Genomic DNA, 17,808 nt, shown 5'->3' with positions numbered 1-17,808 from the left:
AGAGCTGGAGGCAGCGAAAGCTGAGCGGCGGCGATATGAGGAGGCAGCATGGCAGCGCGACAGGTACGAGAGGCAGCCCCAAAAATGTTTTTTGGGGGGGCAGACGAGGTGTGGTACTAAGCCAGGTAGCAGACCTGAGCTCACTCCTCGTGCTTATTATAAGCAGCGCATGGTGTCGCCAGTACGTGCCCATAGCCCGGTGCGCTATAGGGCAGCCCCCCGAAAGTGCCATGCGAGTGTGGGCATCGAGCCAGGTCGTATGGTGCCTGCTCAGCGGGTCTGGTCGCCGGTACGCAGTTTTGGTCCAGGGTATCCTGCGCTGGCTCTGCGTGCTGTGTCTCCGGGGCGCTGGGAGGGTGCAGTGCGTCCTCTGCCTGTGCTCCGCTCCTGCCGGGCAAATGGGGGAGTGGAGCCTAAGGGAGAGGTGCGCGTAGTAAGCACTAGATCTCTCGTGCTTACCCACAGCCCGGTTCAACCTGTGCCTGCAATCTGGAGGGTCCGGGCTAGAGTAGTTGTCCAGCCTGGGGAAGTGGAGCCAAGGCTGCGCACCAAAGCTCCAGTGCTCCCCCACAGCCAGGTCCTTCAGGCTCCTCCTAACACCAAGCCTCCTGAAGGTCTCCTCCCTGCAGGTGGTCCTGTCTGTCCGGCGCTGCTGCCGGAGTCTCCCGCCTGTCCGGCGCTGCTGCCGGAGTCTCCCGCCTGTCCGGCGCTGCTGCCGGAGCCCCTCAGCCCTGAGGCGCCGGAGCCCCTCTGTCCCGAGCTTCCGCCCCTCTGTCCCGAGCTTCCGCCCCTCTGTCCCGAGCTTCCGCCCCTCTGTCCCGAGCTTCCGCCCCTCTGTCCCGAGCTTCCGCCCCTCTGTCCCGAGCTTCCGCCCCTCTGTCCCGAGCTTCCGCCCCTCTGTCCCGAGTTTTCCGCCCCTCTCTCCCGAGCTTCTGCCCCTCTGTCCAGTGAGGCCATTGAGAAGGGTGGCCATGGTTCGTAAGTCACGGAGGCGGACAATAAAGCGGACTAAGACAATGGTGAAGTGGGGTCCGCGTCCCGCGTCCCGCGCCAGAGCCGCCACCGCGGACAGACGCCCACCCAGACCCTCCCCTATAGGTTAAGGTTTTGCGGCCGGAGTCCGCACCTTTGGGGGGGTGGGGGGGGTACTGTCACGTTCTGACCTTTATTTCCTTTGTTTTGTATTTATTTAGTATGGTCAGGGCGTGAGTTGGGTGGGCAGTCTGTTTGTTTTTCTATGATTTCGGCCTAGTATGGTTCTCAATCAGAGGCAGGTGTCATTAGTTGTCTCTGATTGAGAATCATACTTAGGTAGCCTGGGTTGCACTGTTTGTTTGTGGGTGATTGTCTATGTTGATGGCTTGTTTCAGCGCAGCTCACATTAGCATCACGGTTGTTATTTTGTTTACTGTTTTTGTATAGTGTTTCAGTGTTCCGTTCTTTCTTTAATTAAACATTCAACATGAACACATATCACGCTGCATAGTGGTCCTCCGATCCTTCTTGCCTCTCCTCTTCAGATGAAGAGGAGGACGACCGTGACACTAGCCTACAACACCACAATGCAATCCATAACGGCATCATTGTTTTCAAGTGAGTACAATTCTACTCTAGCCTGTAAACTGCAGTGAAAATGTTATTTGAATAATGGCGCAAAACCGTTGTTTGAATGTTTAATTCTATTCATTCCATTTGGATCAGTTGTGGATCTACTCTGGACAGATTCTAGAAAGGCACAGTAGCAGCCCGGTCTGGCTGTATTTTTACTTCTGATACTGATGCGCTGTCTGTTGCCGATCGTCCTGTATAGTGTGTCCATAGGCCTACGCTACCAACATGCCCAGTTATTCAGGAGAGTTTAAAAACCTCTGAAGGATCGGATCCTTTTTTTTTTATTGACCTAAAATTACATACCCAAATCTAACTTCCTGTAGCTCAGGATCTGAAGCAATGATATGCATATTCTTCATACCATTTGAAAGGAAAAACTTTGAAGTTTGTGGAAATGTTAAATTAATGTAGGAGAATATAACACATTAGATCTGGTAAAAGATAATACAGAAGATGTACCATCATCTTTGACATGCAAGAGAAAGGCCATAATGTATTTTTCCAGCCCAGGCACAATTTAGATTTAGGCCACTAGATGGCAGAAATGTATGTTCAAAGTTTTAAACAGATCCAATGAACCATTGTATGTCTGTTAAAAAAATTGTCAAGACAGCCCAAATGTGCTTAATTGGTTTATTAATACATTTTCAAGTTCATAACAGTGTACTCTCCTCAAACAATAGCATGGTATTGTTTCACTGTAATAGCTACTGTAAATTGGACAGTGCAGTTAGATTAACAAGCTTTCTACCAATATCAGATACGTCTATGTACTGGGAAATGTTCTTATTACTTACAACCTCATGATAATCACAATACCCCACGTTAGCTCAACTGTCCCGTGGGGGACCCACCGATCCTGTAGAGCATGGGTGGGCTACTCCAGTCCTTGAGGGCTTGATTGGTGTCACACTGTTTCTCCATCCCTAGCAAACACAGCTGATTCATCAAACTGCACTCTGACCTGAAGATCATGATTTAGTGATTATTGGAGTCAGGTGTGTTATCTGGGGCCTGGGCAAAACTGTGACACCAGTCAGGCCCTCGATGACTGTAATTGCCCACCTCTACTCTAGACTTTAACACCCTTTCTGCCTCCTTTCCGAGTGGTTACTCCTCACCTAGAACCTAACGCTTCAATATAACCAAAATGTTTGTCATTTAACTTTTAAAATGTGTACCATCTGTGTGGCAAAAACACAATGAGTCACAATGTCTTAATCTAATGAAGTTACTTAAAGTCTCGTGTAGGCTACCTGTGCATGTTCATCCATTCCACTCTAATATAATTCCTGCATCCAAACTGCATGAAGGCAATTCGATTAATGGAAAGAGACATCTGTTACAAAACACCAAAAAGTTGAATGAGCTTCGGAGATTCGCCAGCCAAGCCTTCAATACTTAGTAGGGAGGGATCTCATTTCAGTTTGTCGAGATTGACGTATTCTACTTGATGGTGGTGTAGAAAACGCAAACCATGATAATAAGCCTCAAAGTTTGTAATCGGTATGCAGTTATGTGTTGCTTACTGGTTGTGTGTGATGCATTTCCATAGAAACCTGGTGGTGTAAAATTCATTGCATATATTTTATAGAATTCTAAATATAGCATCAATGTTGAAAATCCAATTTTCCCCTAGCTGATCTTTGTCTGCAGTCAGAGGATTTATTGTGTGTAAGATTAATCCCTTGCTAGAGTTAAATAGAGATCATTAAGGAACTGTACAAATGGTAAAACTGAAAGTAAGCATAAACTCTGTCATAAATCCTCACATTTGTGTACTGGGACAGATAGAACAAGGACTTACAGTATAACCTATTTCCATACTATACTGTACTATTCTCTACATGGATCGAATAATTACATACCACAGGGACAGAGCACCAGTTGGACTGTGTATTGTAGTATTAGAACCAAACAGCTGGACTGTGTATTGTAGTATTAGAACCGAACAGCCGGACTGTGTATTGCAGTATTAGAACCAAACAGCCGGACTGTGTATTGTAGTATTAGAACCGAACAGCCGGACTGTGTATTGCAGTATTAGAACCAAACAGCCGGACTGTGTATTGTAGTATTAGAACCGAACAGCCGGACTGTGTATTGTAGTATTAGAACCGAACAGCCGGACTGTGTATTGTAGTATTAGAACCAAACAGCCGGACTGTGTATTGCAGTATTAGAACCAAACAGCCGGACTGTGTATTGTAGTATTAGAACCAAACAGCCGGACTGTGTATTGTAGTATTAGAACCAAACAGCCGGACTGTGTATTGTAGTATTAGAACCAAACAGCCGGACTGTGTATTGTAGTATTAGAACCAAACAGCCGGACTGTGTATTGTAGTATTAGAACCAAACAGCCGGACTGTGTATTGTAGTATTAGAACCAAACAGCCGGACTGTGTATTGTAGTATTAGAACCAAACAGCCGGACTGTGTATTGTAGTATTAGAACCAAACAGCCGGACTGTGTATTGTAGTATTAGAACCGAACAGCCGGACTGTGTATTGTAGTATTAGAACCAAACAGCCGGACTGTGTATTGAAGTATTAGAACTAAACAGCTGGACTGTGTATTGTAGTATTAGAACCAAACAGCTGGACTGTGTATTGTTTTATTAGAACTAAACAGCTGGACTGTGTATTGTAGTATTAGAACTAAACTGCTGGACTGTGTATTGAAGTATTAGAACTAAACAGCTGGACTGTGTATTGAAGTATTAGAACTAAACAGCTGGACTGTGTATTGTAGTATTAGAACCAAACAGCTGGACTGTGTATTGTTTTATTAGAACTAAACAGCTGAACTGTGTATTGTTTTATTAGAACTAAACAGCTGGACTGTGTATTGTTTTATTAGAACTAAACAGCTGGACTGTGTATTGTTTTATTAGAACTAAACAGCTGGACTATGTATTGCTTTATTAGAACCAAACAGCTGGACTGTCTATTGTTTAATTAGAACTAAACAGCTGGACTGTGTATTGTTGAATTTGAACCAAACAGCCGGACTGTGTATTGTGGTATTAGATCAAAACAGCCAGATTGTGTATTGTCTAATTAGAACTAAACAGCTGGCCTGTGTATTGCTTTATTAGAACCAAACAGCTGGACTGTTTATTGGTTTATTAGAACTAAACAGCTGGACTGTGTATTGTTTTATTAGAACTAAACAGCTGGACTGTGTATTGTAGTATTAGAAACAAATAGCCGGACTGTGTATTGCACTTTTAGAACGAAATAGCTGGACTGTGTATTGTTTAATTAGAACTAAACGGCCAGACTGTGTATTGTTTAATTAGAACTAAACGGCCAGACTGTGTATTGTTTAATTAGAACAAAACAGCTGGACTGTGTATTGTTTAATTAGAACAAAACAGCTGGACTGTGTATTGTTTAATTAGAACTAAACAGCTGGACTGTGTATTGTTTAATTAGAACTAAACAGCTGGACTGTGTATTGTTTTATTAGAACTAAACAGCCGGACTGTGTATTGTAGTATTAGAACTAAACAGCTGGACTGTGTATTGTAGTATTAGAATTAAACAGCTGGACTGTGTATTTTAGTATTAGAACTAAACAGCTGGACTGTGTATTGTAGTATTAGAATTAAACAGCTGGACTGTGTATTGTTTTATTAGAACTAAACAGCTGGACTGTGCATTGTAGTATTATAACTAAACAGCTGAACTGTATATTGAAGTATTAGAACTAAACAGCTGGACTGTGTATTGTAGTATTAGAACTAAACAGCTGGACTGTGTATTGTAGTATTAGAACTAAACAGCTGGACTGTGTATTGTAGTATTAGAACCAAACAGCTGGACTGTGTATTGTTGTATTATAACTAAACAGCTGAACTGTATATTGAAGTATTAGAACTAAACAGCTGGACTGTGTATTGTTTAATTAGAACTAAACAGCTGGACTGTGTATTGTTGTATTATAACTAAACAGCTGAACTGTATATTGAAGTATTAGAACTAAACAGCTGGACTGTGTATTGTAGTATTAGAACTAAACAGCTGGACTGTGTATTGTTTAATTAGAACTAAACAGCTGGACTGTGTATTGTAGTATTAGAACTAAACAGCTGGACTGTGTGTTGAAGTATTAGAACTAAACAGCTGGACTGAGTATTGTTTAATTACAACCAAACAGCTGGACTGGTTTTTACAATGTCACCAAATGACTTGTGTTGGATCCTCTCAGACAAGTTAACTGTTTAATCCAGGCTTGAGAGAGACGGACAAAGGTTTTTTCCTCTTCATTCCTTTAGTAATCCTCCAGGGCTGTAGGATGTCAGGGGTCAGCCAGCAGGTTCCTACAGCCCAGCAAGAAAAGCATCTGTCAGCAGACGTATTTTCTCTCTCTCTCTCAAGGACAACTGCAACTGGAGGAAGGTTAGTTCCACACGAGCGGCTTGTTCCAACATTCCAGGAGTGTCGCTCCATATCTAAGAGTCAGCTGCCTGGTAGAGGGTGGAGGGGAGAGTGACCTCCAGGCATCATTTACATTTTAACACAGCAGCACGACAGCATGGAGGGAAGCACGCTGTATGACTTTACTACGCTTGAAGGAGACTGGGAATGGAAGTGAATGCTGCTCCACTCCCTATCCCTAACCAAAAACCCCGCAGAAGCAGATCCAGGATCACTACTATATCCCATGGGGGCTGGTGGCAGAGTTGGTGGGAGGGTTGTGGGTTCCTCCTTACAGTCAATAGGAGAAACTCCCTAGCCCCAGCCCCTTGCTACTGGTAGCTGTACAATCGATAGCCACTATAATAGGATACTGGTGGTGGTGATAAGCTCCCATCTAATTACATGGCAAGGCCAAGGAGCAGCCCAGAGGTTAGAATAAGGAAACACTGGAAATGGAGTAACACTGGTAGAAACACACACTTTGATGGTATATTGTGCATTAGTACACCTGAGATTGTGAGTTTGACACATTTAGATCCTCCTGAGGTTGTGAGTTTGACACATTTAGATCCTCCTGAGGTTGTGAGTTTGACACATTTAGATCCTCCTGAGGTTGTGAGTTTGACACATTTAGATCCTCCTGAGGTTGTGAGTTTGACACATTTAGATCCTCCTGAGGTTGTGAGTTTGACACATTTAGATCCTCCTGAGATTGTGAGTTTGACACATTTAGATCCTCCTGAGATTGTGAGTTTGACACATTTAGATCCTCCTGAGATTGTGAGTTTGACACATTAAATCCTCCTGAGATTGTGAGTTTGACACATTTAACCCTCAATACATTCAACCAATACTGTCTCACTGCTAAGGAACAGAGAGCCTTATCCAACATCCAAGTCTTCCTGGCTGGCAGTAGTTTTCCTATCAAACACCACTATGTCTAGGTCAATGCATTACTTCAGGTACAAGAGCGCTGCGTTCTCACCGAGTAAAGAGTGGGCCACGCCTCCCAGAGCGCCACACCCTCTCAGTGCCCCTCCAACGCCAGCCTTATGTTTTCTTAACGATGTGTAACGGTTAAGTTAGGATTTTCTTGTTTAATGAAAAACAAAAAGGTCCTCCCACCACTTTTAACCCTTTCCAGGTGTGGTGGGCTGGGGCCTTGGTCTGAGGGGGCTGTGAGAGGGCCAGGGGGCCCCTGTTGGGTCACGGTGCCGACCCTCTCTGCAGGCTGTGCTCAAGGAGGACAGTGAGTCCTGTGAGGGCTCAGGGCCCTGGGGCTTGAACCTGGCAGTGTAGACAGTCCTTTACTTAGCAGGGACTAGGCCTCTCCATTACTTCCCTTTACTGTCCTCTCTGATCCCAGCCCTCATCTGGCAAGCACTCTTTTGTATACAGAACTCAATGGATCCAAGCTTTCACCCACACCCACACGCATCATTCCATGAAAGCAGTATTTGTTTAACGTTTAAACACAGTGTAGTGCATGTTAGTGAGGCTCTGCCTACCTACAGTTAGACACATGGATAAACTGACCCACAGCGACCGACCAGGGGGAACACCATGGCATATTGTCATGTGATCTCAGCCTGAAATAGCTGTGTGTGTAAGTCACAAAAGGGGAATGGATACCAGTATGCTGGAAAATACAACTCTCAAAAGGTGAACCTCAACCCCCTTTTAATCAGCCTTATTCCAGGATATATATATATATATGAATATATATATGAATATATATATGAATATATATATGAATATATATATGAATATATATGAATATATGAATATATATAAGAGAGAGAGAGAGAGAGAGAGAGAGAGAGAGAGAGAGAGAGAGAGAGAGAGAGAGAGAGAGAGAGAGAGAGAGAGAGAGAGAGAGAGAGAGAGAGAGAGAGAGAGAGAGAGAGAGAGAGAGAGAGAGAGAGAGAGAGAGAGAGAGAGAGAGAGAGAGAGAGAGAGAGAGAGAGAGAGAGAGAGAGAGAGAGAGAGAGAGAGAGAGAGAGAGAGAGAGAGAGAGAGAGAGAGAGAGAGAGAGAGAGAGAGAGAGAGAGAGAGAGAGAGAGAGATGTTGGGTTCTGAATGATTTAGTAGCCCTGTGGACTCCAGAATATCAGTCCAGAAGAAGAGAAACACACAACTACTGCTCGGCACATACGTTGCATGTTTACACACACACATGAAACACACATAAGGGAGACAGGGAGCAATTCAACCACAGACAGCTGACCTGACTGGAGTGCCGCCGGAGACCTGACAACAGCATGTAGTATTTCAGGTTACCCATAACAGGAGGCAGAACACAGTGTCCCTGCATCAGCTTAGTCACAGTCATCCAGGCCCCCGTCGTCCTCTGCCTTTGACCTTGGGTCTTATTGGGTAAATGACACCTGTCAGTCAAAGGGACCACTGGGAGGGTCTCTGGCAGTAATGCCGACCAATCCAGACCCATAATGTTAACACACGTCCTTCACATCAGTCACTTACACTTACATGTGCTCAGGAAACCAAAGGGCATTTGCAACTTCCTTGCCTCTTGATTATTGACAGTACATAATACAAGCAGTTCAAAGCTAGCTACACAAAAAACTTACCAGGGTACAAAGACTGCACATTCATGCAACACTTTGTCATGACAACAGGCTTGTGGACATATTTATCTGCACTACCTGGAACTGTCATCCAATCATCCACAGGCACATAGAACACAAATCTTGTACACACGCCGTGGGCACAGACGTCAATTCAACGTCTATTTTGCGTTGGTTCATTGTCATTTCATTGAAATTAGGTAGAATTCAACCAGTATGTGCCCAGTGGGTAGCTACGGTGGACAGGGCTCGTTCACACACACACACTCAAACACACTCTCTGCCTTCCTCCTATTTCTCCATGGCCTGCACACACACACACACTCTCTGCCTTCCTCCTATTTCTCCATGGCCTGCACACACACACACTCTCTGCCTTCCTCCTATTTCTCCATGGCCTGCACACACACACACTCTCTGCCTTCCTCCTATTTCTCCATGGCCTGCACACACACACACTCTCTGCCTTCCTCCTATTTCTCCATGGCCTGCACACACACACACACACTAAGTCATTTTACTAGACCATGACCCTTCATGTTTTCCAGGCTTAAACTGCATGTGTGAATTACTAATAACTCAGAAATGACAGAAAGTCCTGTGGTTGAGTTGTGATTCATATTCGAGTCTCTCTCTCTCTCTCTCTCTCTCTCTCTCTCTCTCTCTCTCTCTCTCTCTCTCTCTCTCTCTCTCTCTCATAGCTGTACAGACTATGTGTAAAAAGGAGAACCGCTCCAACCCCAAATCTGGATGATTAATGAGAGCACTAAGGAGCCCTCCTCAAAATGACTGCGTTGAAAAATGCATCCAGTACCAACTTTCCACCTGCGTCCCAGAGCACATGTTGCGTAGCGTTCCTCATGAAAGCAATCTGATGTATGATTGAGCAGATGGGCTGCCAGCTCAGGGGACTGCGGTCATCACATCAATAGCTGTGACAGAAAACCGCCCATGGTCAAAATACAGGAGCACAAAAAATGTAGGTGAGGCTCCCCAAACTTAGTTTGTATGCTAACTAAATCTACAGACTTAAACTTAACTGGTATAGAAGCAGGATATAGAGTTAGTAAAGCACCATTGAGTGGCTAATAGTAAACTACTCTCTTTTTCTTTGACTTTGATCCTTTGGTGTCAGTCTTATCTCAAGGACTTAATCTTGGAACAAATTTTGTTCGAAGGATTTACAAGTAGTTGCTCTATCTGGCCCAACAACATCCGCCTCCTCCCACCATGTTAATGGTTTGCCTTTCACCAGAGTGCAACCGAAAGCAACTCAACTGCTCACACTGACTACCATTGGCATGAAGGGCGTGCAAAAGTCGAACGGGTCACACAGAGTAAGGAGAGAGAGACAAGGCAAAACAGTACGGGCTTAAACATTAACTCTCATCTTCAAGGTTTACACATTTCCAAGGAAATTGCCTCTTGCCTGAAATTGTTCAGTGGTGATAAGGTCAGGCTTGCAGTGTGCTGTGGGGGTTTACAACAGTATAAATCACACTGCCCTCTGGAACATGACAAATGTTTCATAACATGAGAGATGAGATGCTATCTGGTTTCATGACAGAATAGACTCTCTCAGTGTGGGATTACACTGGTCATCAGCTGGACAGGATGGGCCTACAGGTACACCAGCCAGGAAGGCAGGCAGGTAGCCAGGCAGTCAGGATGAACGTCTGCATAGTTGCTCATCAGATTAGTGTTTACCACTGGTTGAAATATGTAATAACGGTGGTGGGTATGAGAGGTTAGGTGATCATTGTTTCGTTGCCCGCAGTAGGTTTGGTTTAGTAAGCGACTGTATCCGTTTAACCCCCAGCTAGTCATTCATCAGCGTGGGTGTGACAGAGTAAGCAAGGCAAGTCTACTTGCTTAGGCAAGTTGTTTTGATTCCTTTCAATGTGACAAGGGAGGTGTCCATGGTGTCTAACATTAGGATGTTATGGGATATGTGTGTCTCAGTGGAGATGGTTATGGTTGATTGCTCGGTGTAGGGGACCTGTGAGTGCGGCCGGCCAGCCATCCATCACGCAGGTCCTGAGGACAGCCCGCTCCATCTCCTGGGATTAAGAGCTCAGAGATGATGAGCGCTTCCCAGTTACGTCTCTCAAACAGGATAGCACAGTGTAAGGGCACAGAGTAGGGACCCTAGAGAGGGGATGTCACCTCAATCAGAACTGCTCAGAACATTTACTCACCAGCACTGAACCAGGAGGCAACAACACTTCAGTAATAACAACCCCAGTTGAACTAGGCATTATTAGTTTAGGTCAGCATTAGCTCAAGTCATTAGTCCCTCATCACTTTCCATAACATGAAGAACAGATGGGAATACCCTATTCACCAGAGGGTGTAATTTAATATTGATCTAATGGGAATCTGGGACAGCTACTAGCCATAGCTTGAGCTGGGAGGACCCATCTACTATTTGTTGACATTTTGTTACCAAACAGATAGATCACTGGGAAATTGTCCTGTTTAGGCTGGGTTATATAGATAATACAGTACAATACAGTACAATACATTATTGTATAATACAATACCATGTAATTCAATACAGTATTGTACAACACAGTACAGTATAGTAGTACAATATAGTACAGTGCAGTCTGCTCTGCTAAGGGAGAGTTCCTCTTTCTAGGGGAGAGGTATTCCTATTTATTTCAAGTCTAACATGAGCCCTGTACAATACTACACTACATGACCAAATGTATGTGGACACCTGCTCGTCGCAAATCTCATTCCAATATCATGGGTATTAATATGGAGTTGGTCCCCCCTTTTGCTGCTATAACAGCCTCCACTCTTCTGGGAAGGCTTTCCACTAGATTTTGGAACATTGCTGCAGGGACTTGCTTCCATTCAGCCACAAGAGCATTAGTGAAGTCGGGCAATGATGTTGGGCGATTAGGCCTGGCTCGCAGTCAGCATTCCAATTCATCCCAAATGTGTTCGATGAGGTTGAGGTCAGGGCTCTGTGCAGGCCAGTCAAGTTCTTCCACACCGATCTCGACCAACCATTTCTGTATGGACCTCGCTTGTGCATGGAGGCATTGTCATACTGAAACAGGAAAGAGCCTTCCCCAAACTGTTGCCCCAAATTTGGAAGTACAGAATCATCTAGAATTCAATTGTATGCTGTATCATTAAGATGTATCTTCACTGGAACTAAGGGGCCTATCCCAAACCATGAAAAACAGCACCAGACCATGATTCCTCCTGCACCAAACTTAACAATTGGCACTACGCATTGGGGCAGGTAGCATTCCTCTGGCATCCGCCAAACCCAGATTAGTCCGTTGGACTGCCAGATGATGAAACGGGATTCATTACGTATGGTGATCTTAGGCTTGTGTGCGGCTGCTCGGCCATGGAAATCCATTTCATGAAGCTCCTGATGAAAAGTTATTGTGGAGATGTTGCTTCCAGGCAGTTTGGTAGTCGGTAGTGAGTGTTGCAACCAAGGACAGATGTTTTTTTACAAGCTACAGCATTCGGCAGTCCCGTCTGTGAGCTTGTGTGGCCTACCACTTTGCGGCTGAGCCGTTGTTGCTCCTAGACTTTCCACTTTACAATAACAGCACTTACAGTTGACCGGGGCAGCTCTAGTAGGGTAGAAATTTGACCAACTGACTTGTTGGAAAGGTGGTATCCTATGACGGTGCAACGTTGAAAGTCACTGAGCTCTTCAGTGAGGCCATCCTCCTGCCAATGTGTCTATGGAGATTGCATGGCGGTGTGCTTGTTTTATACACCTGTCAGCAACGGGTGTTTCTGAAATAGTGGAATCCCCTGATTTTAAGGGATGTCCACATAGTTTTGTACGTAAAGTGTGTGTGGTCCAGCCCTGACAAACAGAGAGAGTGAAAACAAGGCTTACTACTCACAGTGGGATTTTACAGCCACAGACAGACACAGGTTCATGTTTAATGAAGGAGACTAGCAGCCTAAATGTAGTCTGAAAGTACTACATCCCATGTAGCCTCCCTCCTGCTCCCCAACAACACAAACACGGCCTGTGGCTCTCTCTACAAGATGGATGACACCACAGAGTTTAACAAGGGCCACCTTTATTATATAACATCATGAATGTGGTTTGCATTTATTTTGCATAGTCTGTTCTCATGGAAGGCCCCAAAAGTGTAACCCTTTACATACATTCTGAGTGTGAATTGGACATACTTGTCATCGTTTAGACAGTGCTACCACTATATTGTTATGGCCATGAGAGGTTGGGAGGACATGGACAGCTGAGGAAGAAGGAGGGACAAACCCCCTGCAGCTAGTCGGCCTTGATTGCTTGCGATCATGATGTAATCAAATCAGGCTTAAGGCTCTTAATGGATGCTTTGTCAGGTGTGTGGGAGTCTCCTCCATTCCCTCTTATGACTGAAAGGAGACTGGGCAGCCAACCTGACTAACAGGAGACAGGGCAGCCTACCTGACAAACAGGAGACAGGGCAGCCAACCTGACTAACAGGAGACAGGGCAGCCAACCTGACTAACAGGAGACAGGACAGCCAACCTGACTAACAGGAGACAGGGCAGCCTACCTGACTAACAGGAGACAGGACAGCCTACCTGACTAACAGGAGACAGGACAGCCTACCTGACTAACAGGAGACAGGACAGCCTACCTGACTAACAGGAGACAGGACAGCCAACCTGACTAACAGGAGACAGGGCAGCCTACCTGACTAACAGGAGACAGGACAGCCTACCTGACTAACAGGAGACAGGACAGCCAACCTGACTAACAGGAGACAGGACAGCCAACCTGACTAACAGGAGACAGGGCAGCCTACCTGACTAACAGGAGACAGGACAGCCTACCTGACTAACAGGAGACAGGACAGCCAACCTGACTAACAGGAGACAGGACAGCCTACCTGACTAACAGGAGACAGGACAGCCAACCTGACTAACAGGAGACAGGGCAGCCTACCTGACTAACAGGAGACAGGACAGCCTACCTCACTAACAGGAGACAGGACAGCCTACCTGACTAACAGGAGACAGGACAGCCTACCTGACTAACAGGAGACAGGACAGCCTACCTGACTAACAGGAGACAGGACAGCCTACCTGACTAACAGGAGACAGGACAGCCTACCTGACTAACAGGAGACAGGGCAGCCTACCTGACTAACAGGAGACAGGGCAGCCTACCTGACTAACAGGAGACAGGGCAGCCTACCTGACTAACAGGAGACAGGGCAGCCTACCTGACTAACAGGAGACTGGACAGCCTACCTGACTAACAGGAGACAGGAAAGCCTACCTGACTAACAGGAGACAGGACAGCCTACCTGACTAACAGGAGACAGGACAGTCTACCTGACTAACAGGAGACAGGGCAGCCTACCTGACTAACAGGAGACAGGACAGCCTACCTGACTAACAGGAGACAGGACAGCCTACCTGACTAACAGGAGACAGGACAGCCTACCTGACTAACAGGAGACAGGACAGCCTACCTGACTGACAGGAGACTGGACAGCCTACCTGACTGACAGGAGACTGGACAGCCTACCTGACTAACAGGAGACTGGACAGCCTACCTGACTGACAGGAGACAGGACAGCCTACCTGACTGACAGGAGACTGGACAGCCTACCTGACTGACAGGAGACTGGACAGCCTACCTGACTGACAGGAGACTGGACAGCCTACCTGACTGACAGGAGACTGGACAGCCTACCTGACTGACAGGAGACTGGACAGCCTACCTGACTGACAGGAGACAGGACAGCCTACCTGACTGACAGGAGACAGGACAGCCTACCTGACTGACAGGAGACTGGACAGCCTACCTGACTGACAGGAGACTGGACAGCCTACCTGACTGACAGGAGACTGGACAGCCTACCTGACTGACAGGAGACTGGACAGCCTACCTGACTAACAGGAGACAGGACAGCCTACCTGACTGACAGGAGACAGGACAGCCTACCTGACTGACAGGAGACAGGACAGCCTACCTGACTGACAGGAGACTGGACAGCCTCCCTAATTGACCGGAGACCGAGCAGGAAATAGGACAACCTACCTCCCCGACTAACAAGAGACAGGACAGCCTACCTGACTAAGAATAGACAGGACAGCCTACCTACCTGACTGAGAATAGACAGGACAGCCTACCTGACTGAGAATAGACAGGACAGCCTACCTACCTGACTGACAGGAGACAGGACAGCCTAACTACCTGACTGACAGGAGACCGGGCAGGAGACAGGAGAGCCTTCCTACCTGACTGACAGGAGACAGGAGAGCCTTCCTACCTGACTGACAGGAGACAGGAGAGCCTTCCTACCTGACTGACAGGAGACAGGAGAGCCTTCCTACCTGACTGACAGGAGACAGGAGAGCCTTCCTACCTAACTGACAGGAGACGGGAGAGCCTTCCTACCTGACAGACAGGAGAGCCTTCCTACCTGACTGACAGGAGACAGGAGAGCCTTCCTACCTGACTGACAGGAGACAGGAGAGCCTTCCTACCTGACTGACAGGAGACAGGAGAGCCTTCCTACCTGACTGACAGGAGACAGGAGAGCCTTCCTACCTGACTGACAGGAGACAGGAGAGCCTTCCTACCTGACTGACAGGAGACAGGAGAGCCTTCCTACCTGACTGACAGGAGACAGGAGAGCCTTCCTACCTAACTGACAGGAGACAGTAGAGCCTTCCTACCTGACTGACAGGAGAGCCTTCCTACCTGACTGACAGGAGACAGGAGAGCCTTCCTACCTGACTGACAGGAGACAGGAGAGCCTTCCTACCTGACTGACAGGAGACAGGAGAGCCTTCCTACCTGACTGACAGGAGACAGGAGAGCCTTCCTACCTGACTGACAGGAGACAGGAGAGCCTTCCTACCTGACTGACAGGAGACAGGAGAGCCTTCCTACCTGACTGACAGGAGACAGGAGAGCCTTCCTACCTAACTGACAGGAGACAGGAGAGCCTTCCTACCTAACTGACAGGAGACGGGAGAGCCTTCCTACCTGACTGACAGGAGACAGGAGAGCCTTCCTACCTGACTGACAGGAGACAGGAGAGCCTTCCTACCTAACTGACAGGAGAGCCTTCCTACCTGACTGACAGGAGACCGGGCAGGAGACAGGAGAGCCTTCCTACCTGACTGACAGGAGACAGGAGAGCCTTCCTACCTGACTGACAGGAGACAGGAGAGCCTTCCTACCTAACTGACAGGAGACGGGAGAGCCTTCCTACCTGACAGACAGGAGAGCCTTCCTACCTGACTGACAGGAGACAGGAGAGCCTTCCTACCTGACTGACAGGAGACAGGAGAGCCTTCCTACCTAACTGACAGGAGACAGGAGAGCCTTCCTACCTGACTGACAGGAGACAGGAGAGCCTTCCTACCTGACTGACAGGAGACAGGAGAGCCTTCCTACCTAACTGACAGGAGACGGGAGAGCCTTCCTACCTGACAGACAGGAGAGCCTTCCTACCTAACTGACAGGAGACAGGAGAGCCTTCCTACCTGACTGACAGGAGACAGGAGAGCCTTCCTACCTGACTGACAGGAGACAGGAGAGCCTTCCTACCTAACTGACAGGAGACGGGAGAGCCTTCCTACCTGACAGACAGGAGAGCCTTCCTACCTGACTGACAGGAGACCGGGCAGGAGACAGGAGAGCCTTCCTACCTGACTGACAGGAGACAGGAGAGCCTTCCTACCTAACTGACAGGAGACGGGAGAGCCTTCCTACCTGACAGACAGGAGAGCCTTCCTACCTGACTGACAGGAGACAGGAGAGCCTTCCTACCTGACTGACAGGAGACAGGAGAGCCTTCCTACCTGACTGACAGGAGACAGGAGAGCCTTCCTACCTAACTGACAGGAGACAGGAGAGCCTTCCTACCTGACTGACAGGAGACAGGAGAGCCTTCCTACCTGACTGACAGGAGACAGGAGAGCCTTCCTACCTAACTGACAGGAGACAGGAGAGCCTTCCTACCTAACTGACAGGAGACAGGAGAGCCTTCCTACCTGACTGACAGGAGACAGGAGAGCCTTCCTACCTGACTGACAGGAGACAGGAGAGCCTTCCTACCTGACTGACAGGAGACCGGGCAGGAGACAGGAGAGCCTTCCTACCTGACTGACAGGAGACAGGAGAGCCTTCCTACCTGACTGACAGGAGACAGGAGAGCCTTCCTACCTGACTGACAGGAGACAGGAGAGCCTTCCTACCTGACTGACAGGAGACAGGAGAGCCTTCCTACCTGACTGACAGGAGACAGGAGAGCCTTCCTACCTGACTGACAGGAGACAGGAGAGCCTTCCTACCTGACTGACAGGAGACAGGAGAGCCTTCCTACCTAACTGACAGGAGACAGTAGAGCCTTCCTACCTGACTGACAGGAGAGCCTTCCTACCTGACTGACAGGAGACAGGAGAGCCTTCCTACCTGACTGACAGGAGACAGGAGAGCCTTCCTACCTGACTGACAGGAGACAGGAGAGCCTTCCTACCTAACTGACAGGAGACAGGAGAGCCTTCCTACCTGACTGACAGGAGACAGGAGAGCCTTCCTACATGACTGACAGGAGACAGGAGAGCCTTCCTACCTGACTGACAGGAGACAGGAGAGCCTTCCTACCTGACTGACAGGAGACAGGAGAGCCTTCCTACCTGACTGACAGGAGAGCCTTCCTACCTGACTGACAGGAGACTACAATCTGGCCAGTGTGTAGGGAGGGGGGGAGTGACCAAAGTGCACACACAAGGCGGTAATCCACACAAACCACCGGTCCAGAGTGCTCAGTTGGTCCACAGGGAAGACAACCAGGTCAAGTTTAAAATGTCATTGAGATTACACAGACAGCCCATAGTCCATCAGAATGGGATTGTGCTGCTGCTTCACACCTGCTTGATATCTTGTTTCTCTCCATCCTTTTGAAATGACAGAAGTAATAAAAGTGGTGAGATATGGGGGTGTCGTCTGTTGGAGAAAACACAATGAAGTGACAGTGGAGGAGCAGGGGGACATGGAATGTCCTCATACAGAAAACAACTATCCTGTTTGGTTTTTACATTTCAAAACTGCTCTCTAATATTCTGAAATCATTTGTTAATAAAAATGTACCAGACAGAGGTTGTAGTGTAAATCAAGTTGTATTGGTCACATACACGTGTTTAGCAGATGTTAATG

Source organism: Oncorhynchus keta, chromosome 30 (genome assembly GCF_023373465.1).
Source record: "Oncorhynchus keta strain PuntledgeMale-10-30-2019 chromosome 30, Oket_V2, whole genome shotgun sequence".
NCBI classification, from domain to species: Eukaryota; Metazoa; Chordata; class Actinopteri; order Salmoniformes; family Salmonidae; genus Oncorhynchus; species Oncorhynchus keta.
The sequence above is the reverse complement of the archived record's forward strand: the minus strand, read 5'-3'. Positions refer to the sequence as shown.